This window comes from Melopsittacus undulatus, chromosome 9 (assembly GCF_012275295.1).
Source record: "Melopsittacus undulatus isolate bMelUnd1 chromosome 9, bMelUnd1.mat.Z, whole genome shotgun sequence".
Taxonomy (NCBI): domain Eukaryota; kingdom Metazoa; phylum Chordata; class Aves; order Psittaciformes; family Psittaculidae; genus Melopsittacus; species Melopsittacus undulatus.
The window spans coordinates 18,192,091-18,200,675 of NC_047535.1; positions in this window are offsets into that span (position 1 = coordinate 18,192,091).

Below are 8,585 nucleotides of genomic sequence, written 5' to 3' on the forward strand. Positions count from 1 at the left end.
TGGGGGATCTTACACATTGTTCAGGTAAATCTACAACTGTTGATGTGGGATCAAGTAAAAGCGATGAATCTCTGAAAACCTTTTGATTTTGCTTAACATTGAATGGCCCATGTTAAATTTTTCTTGATGAGGCCCAATCAGAAACGTTAGGAAGTCAGTCTAAGACTCATCTATCACCCAGTCAGCCTAAGTCTGTAGTTACAGCGCTGCTGTCCAGCAAGGAAAGGCTTTACCAAACAGGATAGTTAACAGAAATGAGTATAGGACCTTGCTAACAGAACATAAGAACTTGTAAAGCTTAAGTTCTGCTTAAGAGCTGCTTAAGTTCAAATTTATTGGTTCAAATTATCTTTTAAATTTAAATTATGTTTTAAAGATTAAGTTATGAATTCTAAGGCAAGAGCATGCTGATGTTGCACATGGATCTTTGCTACATTCAGCTACAGTCTGTTTGCTGTGTGGAAAAACTGATTAAGTATCAGCAGTGTTCCGGAAGAATTAATAGCAGAAACTGAATTAAAGTTGTTTTTGAGTAAGGAGCAAAGATGGGAGGAGAGAGAAACATGGTATAACAGCATTTTCTGGTATTAATCTTCTCTAAATATCCAAAACTGACAAATACTTATATTTAAACAGAATAAAACCAGTGCAAGCGTGTCAGAACACATTTATCCAGTAACTTCTCTTGATGCACGTGATACAACTTCTCCATTGTTCAGTTCTTAGGAAAAAAAATAGGAAGCTCAGTTTAGTGAGGTTTTTTTGGGTTTTTTTTCAGGAATTTCCAAAATAATGTTGAAGTTAAAACTACATATCCATTTGGCTGGAGCATGTACTGTTTTAGGTGTGACAACATGTACAGGAATATTTGCTCTAGCATGAATTTGTAGTGGCTAATGGATCAAATGGGAAATATGAAAGTTTATAACTTTAAAAGACAAAGCTATAGAGATACAAAACCAGAACTGGAGCTGTAACTAATCTTGCCAACAGTAAACAAGTCTAGATATATCATTTAACAGTTGGAATGCGTAAGTAGTATTTCCTGACATTTTTGCTTATTTAAATAAAAGTTACTGTGTGCAAGAGATTTAAAATACTGCAACAAACTCAAAAGATGGGAAAGGGGGGGATGTTCGATTGAAATAAAACTGCCAAAACCCTTGAATTTATAAAATATTTAGCTCAGAAGTCAGGAAAAGGACAGTGAGGTGTTCTGTTAGGGTTTGTTTTTTTTTTTTAAAGATTTCATCCAACCTTTATTATTAGGAAAGAACATAAATACCTAAATGAAAAGTTTATTTAAGTTTGCTCACTTAAATCTGTTTACATACAACAAGTATCAGAAGACTGTTAACCAAAATAAATCTCAATAGGTTAAATATCTTAAACTATAGAGAGAATGATAACTGCAGACACTTTAAAAGATAAAAGAATGTAATACTGTTTTCTTCACTGACACAAAAAGGAATATTAAGATACAGCACTGGACTCCTGGAAATTATTTAAGTGTTCAAAATTATTTTAACTATTTACAAGGAAAATGTTGTTTCCTTATAGTCTTTAAAAACATTAATACAATAAAAACAGTTAAGGCTTTTAAAATGCAAAACATTCAGTAGTTGAACTAGATGCCATTACAACATGGGATAATGGTGTAACATCAGGATGGAAAGGATTTCAGGCGCATACATTGGTACAACTGATACTGCAGGATCAGAGTCAATGTTGTGTACATCTAAGCTATGATTTTTAAAAGTGTAACTTCTTCCCTCTCTTGGTAAATGTAGAGTAGCTTGGCATTAGCTTTGATTTTTGGATTTCCTTTTAAAACCAGCTATAGAGACCAAGGTAGACATAAGGTAACCAACAGGCTCACAACTACACTGCTGGTTCATCACAGCAGTTGCCCAATTCTGGTGGGTCTAAGCATGGCCTCTTGAAGACTTACTAATCTCTGTGTCTCTAAGAACTTCCCTAAGATACACAGGTATTTATATAGATTTGAATCTAAAAAGAGCCAGTCAAGACAGTTGATATAATAAATTAAATGGACTTAACACCATTCAACTAGGACAACTTCTGTAGGATTCATTTTTGTATGTCTATTCTGCTCTTGTGAGACCTCACTCTATTATGTACAGTTCTGGTGTCCTCAACATAAGGACATGGAGCTATTAGAGCAAGTCCAGAGGAGGGCCATGAGGATGATCAGAGGGCTGGAGCACCTCCTCCTCCCATATGAAACAGGCTGAGAAAGTTGGGGCTGTTCAGCCTGGAGAAGCTGCATGGAGACCTCACTGCAGACTTCCAGTATCTGAATGGGGCCTATAAGGATACTGGAGAGGGATTATTCATCAGGGACTGTAGCAATAGGACAAGGAGGAATGGGTTCAAATTAAACCAGGATAAGGTCAGGTTATATACAAGTAAGAAAGTCTTTACTGTGAGAGTGATGAGACACTGGAACAGCCTTGCCAGTGTTCAAGGCCAGGTTGGGCAGGGCCTTGAGCAATCTGGTCTAATGCGAGACATCCCTGCCCATGGCAAGGATTTGACCTAGATGAGCTTAAGGCCTTTTCTGACACTAATCCTTCTATGAGTCTATTTCATCAGTTTTATCTATATTTTCTTTAATTACATGTCTGTGTAAAAGGTGATTAACAAATGTTGTACAAATAATAGCTATGCATCTACTGACCAGCTAAAAGGATAATCAGAAATTATGCATGTACACTTTGATGAGAGCTTCTTTCACTGAAAGCTATAGTATGAAAGATAAACCAAAACTGTCACTTAAAGCTCTATAAGGTTATTGTGGAGGAATTGATGACAGTATTGTTCATTCCCTTCTAAAGAAAGTTGCTGTAAGGTATTAACATTCTGTGACTTTGAAGTACCACTATCAGTTATTTTGAGGCCTGACCTGTAAACACTGATATACACTGCAGAAAATAGAGGGGAAAAAACCTCAAACCATCCACAAGTGACATAATTTGTCCAATAGCAATGGGGTTAGGGGGTTACAATTACAACTCATTTGTTAGGTCTGCCAGGGGTGCAACTGGCCAAAAACCCAAACCCTTTTTATTTACTTACCTCATTTTTCAAACTCTGAAGAAACTCACTAGAATTCAGTTGTAAACAAAACCGTTAATTATTAAACCAGCCCCTTTTGGCTCTGGCTGATCTATAATAACAAAAGCCCTACAACTAAGAGACCAGCTGATGCCCTGACACCAAAATATGGAATAGAAAATGAAGTCTCATTGGAAATAGGCTCAAAATGCTGAACAGGTAACATGCTGAAATGCTTGGAAAGCTGGAGCCACAGTTATATTCAAATTTGAACTGAATTTCTTCTCTCAGATTACACAGGATAATGTATCAGCAGCTTTCCTCTTTTGGAAAGAAAAACAAAGGCGAACCCAGCATACATTAAATTGTATTTGGTCTGTGACTTTTCAAAAGAATAGGTATTGGTCATCAGCTCTTCAGCCCTTTGGAAGCTCCAGGTGAAACTGCATGTAAGGAGTTGTTTCTCCCAGCTCTCTGCTTGTACAGCTGATACACATTGGTACTTAACTATTAAACATGTCAATAAATGCTAGAACTGGCTGGTGTAAGTCTGCACTGCAGTGTCCTGTTCCTCCTCATGGTTGTGTCTGGGGGTGTGAAGTTGGACTGAATAGACATTTAATAGAAAAAGATTTAGGACAAGCATCAAGTATTGCAATGCTGCTCCAGAAGTTTGAAAGGATCCTAAGACACATTCAGCCACCACTAAGTCCTGTGTCTACAAGACAGCCCTGACCTGGTTCCTATTGCAGTGCACAGAAGACCATAAGAAAAAAAAACCAAAATGTTGCATTACTTTGTTTAGAAAGAATTATTTTCCTGAAATTTATTCAATCCTTCCATTGAAATTTCTACAGTTTAGGTTTGCTACTTATGAAACAGTTGGCTAGTTTTAAAAGGTGACTGCAGCATATATAACTAAATACAGCATTCTCTTATAGAATCAAATAGTAAGGTGGGTTTTAAAAAAAAACTATATTCCATACAGACATACTACAAGACAAGAAAAACACTGTGTCAAATCATTACGTTTCTGCAGAAACTTCTACATGTTCTTTAATTTCCTAAGACCAAAAAAGACAGTGTTACAAAGAGCATTTCAAGGTAGTTTCAAAGTCTATAGGAAAACAGTCATCTAATTTTCTGTATTTCTTCCACAGAAAGGAAGTGCAGTTATAGCATGGACAGAAGTAATCACGCTAGCTTTATTATAGCTGGCACATTAAATTATAATACAGACTTAATGACAATATGCACTTGGAATTAATACATTACATGGAGCAGTCCGTATCATCATGTCCTCGGTATTAAAACTATTAGCAGTAGCTAAAGATGGCATGGTTATGTCTAGTTAAACTACACTGTGTCTTCATGACATAAATTCATAAATTCATGAGCTGTATGGATTTACAGTAAAGGAACTGGGGTACCAAATCAAATGGGGCCTTTCAACAGCATCTGGTAACACAGCTAGTCTTGTACAACGCCTGCCTATTCTGTATTCATTGAGATGCAGTGCATAACAACACTAATACCTTGTTATCTCTGACTTCATAGTTTCCATTAAATGTTATAATTTGCCATTGCCAAAAATAACATTTTAGCAATGATAAAGAGCTTTATTTATATTTTTAACTATTCTACATCCATTGTATGTAAAAGCATCAGAGTTGGTAAGCACAAATACTGATTGTCGGTGTTATTTCTGTGCCTGAAGGCAGAAGTGTTCCTATCTGAATGCTCAGCAGTATTTACTAGGTTACAAGCATAAACATAATTCAGCAGCTTCACAGACTTGAGTACATAAGCAAGCCTTAAGAAAAAATATTCAATGCAAATATTGACTGGATATGGACAGTTCATCTAAAGGGGGGGAAAAAGGTCTGTTTTCATATTATTGTTTTGGAGCTTCTCCACATCACCAATGACCCAAACCCAAGGATGTACCCATGCTCAGCTCGTTTCAGTTCACTGACATAGATGTTTCTTGTAACTGCAGTTTTGACCCTTTCCTTGGCATGTGCCAGTGAGCCAGAAAAAAGAAGGCTGCAGACAAAACTAGCAGTTATGCTAGCTTTTCCTGAAATACATTTAGAAATCTAAGAATGCCAAACTATGTCAATGGAAGTTTTTCAAGACTGCTTAGCATAATTCAGCTTCAAAGTAACACAGCTGAAGGCTTAACTCTTAAGTCTATGCAAGCTTTACTAATAGCTTCAGAATGAAAAGAATATGAACTTCAAGTTGAAATAGACTAAATGTCACATTACTTCATCCAACTCTGTGATGGAGAGTCTAAGATTCTGTGAGCTAAAGGCATCACCTCATGGTCATGACAGCGGTGTATCACTTCGCATCCTTACGAATTTCACAATAGGTACAACTTGAGCTGGATGGCACCTAAACTGAAATCACAGCACTAAAGGACAGTTAAGAGTTTAATTAAGAAAAAAATGTATAACTTACATGATTCTGTGTCCCTGTCCACTTTCAAGATCTTAGTTTTTGACTATATCACTCATATTTCCCCCTTAGCCCCAGCAAGGCTCTTAGCCACAGCACCACCACCTGCTTCCTTAGATGTGTGATTCATCTAGTGATTAAAGCACTTGGAGTGTCTTGCTTCATGTTTCACCAACAGATTAGAGAACAATACCTTTATTTTCATCATAGTTACAATAATTATGCTTACAAAAATGATAAACATTTTTGTGAGCATAATCTTCATACTAAGCTAACAAGCTCTTCAGTTGGTCTGAGTACTGAAACTGATCTGAATTTGTTCCCTATGGTTTTCCCAAATCCAACAACACTGTGTTGAGAATTCTTCTATGCTGTCAAGTAAACACAGGATCATGACTTCTGAAGATAAATAATTAGACAGCTAAAGTCCTTAAATGCAAAAATCCAAGGAATTTCTCATTTCTGCACATGAAGCTTCTCCATTAGCACACGTAAAACTACAAATCAGAGAAAGAACTGTGAATGCAGTAAAGAACTTTGATGTTTCAGCATGTTCTCCAGAGTTAATTCTCTAGGGTAAAGAGAGCTTAGGGTAGAGATGGTAAGAGCTGACAGAATGACCAGAACTGAACAGCAGGGAACTGACATTTAATACAAGTATTGTAAATTATCAGAGGGTCAGAACAGCTCATCTTGATCTACAAGCATTATGAGAGCACAAAACAGAGTGTACAGGGACAGACAGTACCAAACAACTATGAAGCAAGTTTGCTGGACCTTACCTAGATGAGAAGACTTAGCCAGTGCATGCTAGGCTACAGCTGTTTATATGTGAAATAAAAGCAAAATTAAGGACAAATCCCTAAACAATCTCAAAAGGTGGTTGTAGGGACTTTTATATTCCAGCCTCTTTCCCCCTCAGCATTTCCCTATGGCACTTCTTCCCCATCAAAGCAGATGACAGTTGAAATTAAATACATTGACTTTTTACTGGACAACTATCAGAACAATCTGAACAAGAAGAAGCTATATGAAAACACTACGAAAGTTAACATCAAATTGACTTCTGTATAAATTATTTTTTTATAACAAAGTGTCATTCACCTCACCAAATTTTCCCACTGAAAACAACACTGCTAACAGTTTATTGCTAATTATGCTTCAAAAAAAAGTAACTGCACTGAAATCACAAGATAAAATGCATATGTTTAAGTTCCTGCATGTGACATTTGCTATCATTAGACTATATGAACATTTTTCAGTGTCAGACTTTTCTTGCTACTGAGGTCTTGTTAGCATAGATGGAAGAAATGTCAGCATTATATTGCAACCAAACTAAGGTTTGTTACTTTTGCTTTTCTCTAATATGCTTAGTAATGCTGATACTGCATCAATTAACTTGCATTTCATGAGTCACCTGCTGCTGACAGTTACAACATTAAAGACTACTCTTACATAAAATGAATACAGCTCCTAATTCAGTATGCTGTCTTTAAGAATGTACTTTGTATAAACTTCAGCAATTGACTATGATAAGCATCCTAATGGTAAAAAAGCTGATCTAAGCAACAAGCTAGTTTTGTATTGCAGGTCTGTTGTAGCAGGAAAGAAGAAAGGTTTAATTAAATGTACATTATCTTCACCTTTTACTTGAGTATTTCCTGCTGAATACACCAAAAGTTCCATTTCAAAATCTCAAATTGCCTTTTATTACATACTGGAAATTTTTTTTTCCAAGAACTTGTGTGTACAGGTTTAAAAAAGCATTTGACAATAATGTGAAATACCAAATGGGAGTGAAGATCAGCAATCCAGTGCAAGTGTACATAGGAGAGCATATGCTTCACTTGTAGGTTGTGTGCCTGTGATCCACAAGAGCAGCTCTGTAAAGACAATCTGAACACATGCTGACTAGATGACTAGCTACAAAATGTATTTTTTGCATTGTATTGAAGTGAATTTTCAGGAATGCTAATTTTATCCTCGTGTTACAATCTTCCTCTGGATCTGCTGTGTTGGGTTGCAGATTCCATAAGTATCACAAGAAGAATGGTTCATTTGAGCATTTACAAAATGCCTTTTAGAAAAACATCACTATGGTGGTGCTCTTTGTTTTTTGCTAATTCCAAGAATACTTGTATTTAGCTTTATTTCACAACTACAATGCGACAACAAAAAATTCTAGGATTCTGTCTTCTGTGCTAGCTTTTATCTAGTGGAAAACAAGTTCTACGCTACTTTCCTGCACACTTTCATATATAATATGTAGGCATTTGGAGCATGTGCATGCTAAATTGTATAAACAGATTTAAAGTATAAATCTGCACTCTTTCACCAAAAGGTTAGCTTCAGAAAAGAGGCAAATGAAGCAGTCAGAAGTAAACACTGTCTTTCTGGTCAATATTTTGTTTTCAATATTTTGTTTTCAAAGCTCATTTACAGATAAAAGCAATTCTGTTAATTATTTTTAATTATCAGATACTGTCAGAGATACCAACTGTGACAGTTGCTTTTGGAGTGCTTAGTCACAGTGGGGTACAAATAAAGCTTCCAGATGCATCTCAGTTTGAATACTAACAAGCTCATCCACTTAAAACTTTTGCTACTAACAAGCTCAGCCTGTGCAGAGCAATGTCCTAGATTTCACAAATTCTTTACCTTTTTTCCAAAGTTTCAAGACCTGTAAAGAAAAAAAGATATAAACAGAAAACTGTTTGAATAGCATGTTTGCCATCTCGTCTAATCTGAAACTCTTTTATTGAAAGGAAGCCTGAATTATCTGGGAGTTCAGACTTCATGATGAGTATTGACATTTAACTCTTTTTCCTCTGTGACCATATGACAGCATTACTGTAACTAGAGTATATTAGGTTTCAGGCATGTCTGTCTGAAACTGGAAATGTTACATGAATTCTTCTAATCTGAGCAAGTATCTGAGGGTGAAAAGATACACACAACAGCCACAATGCTGCTCCAGCTAGATTTGTCGAAAAAGGAATTTAAAGTGGCAGTACTGTCACTGAAAATAATAAGATAACAAACAC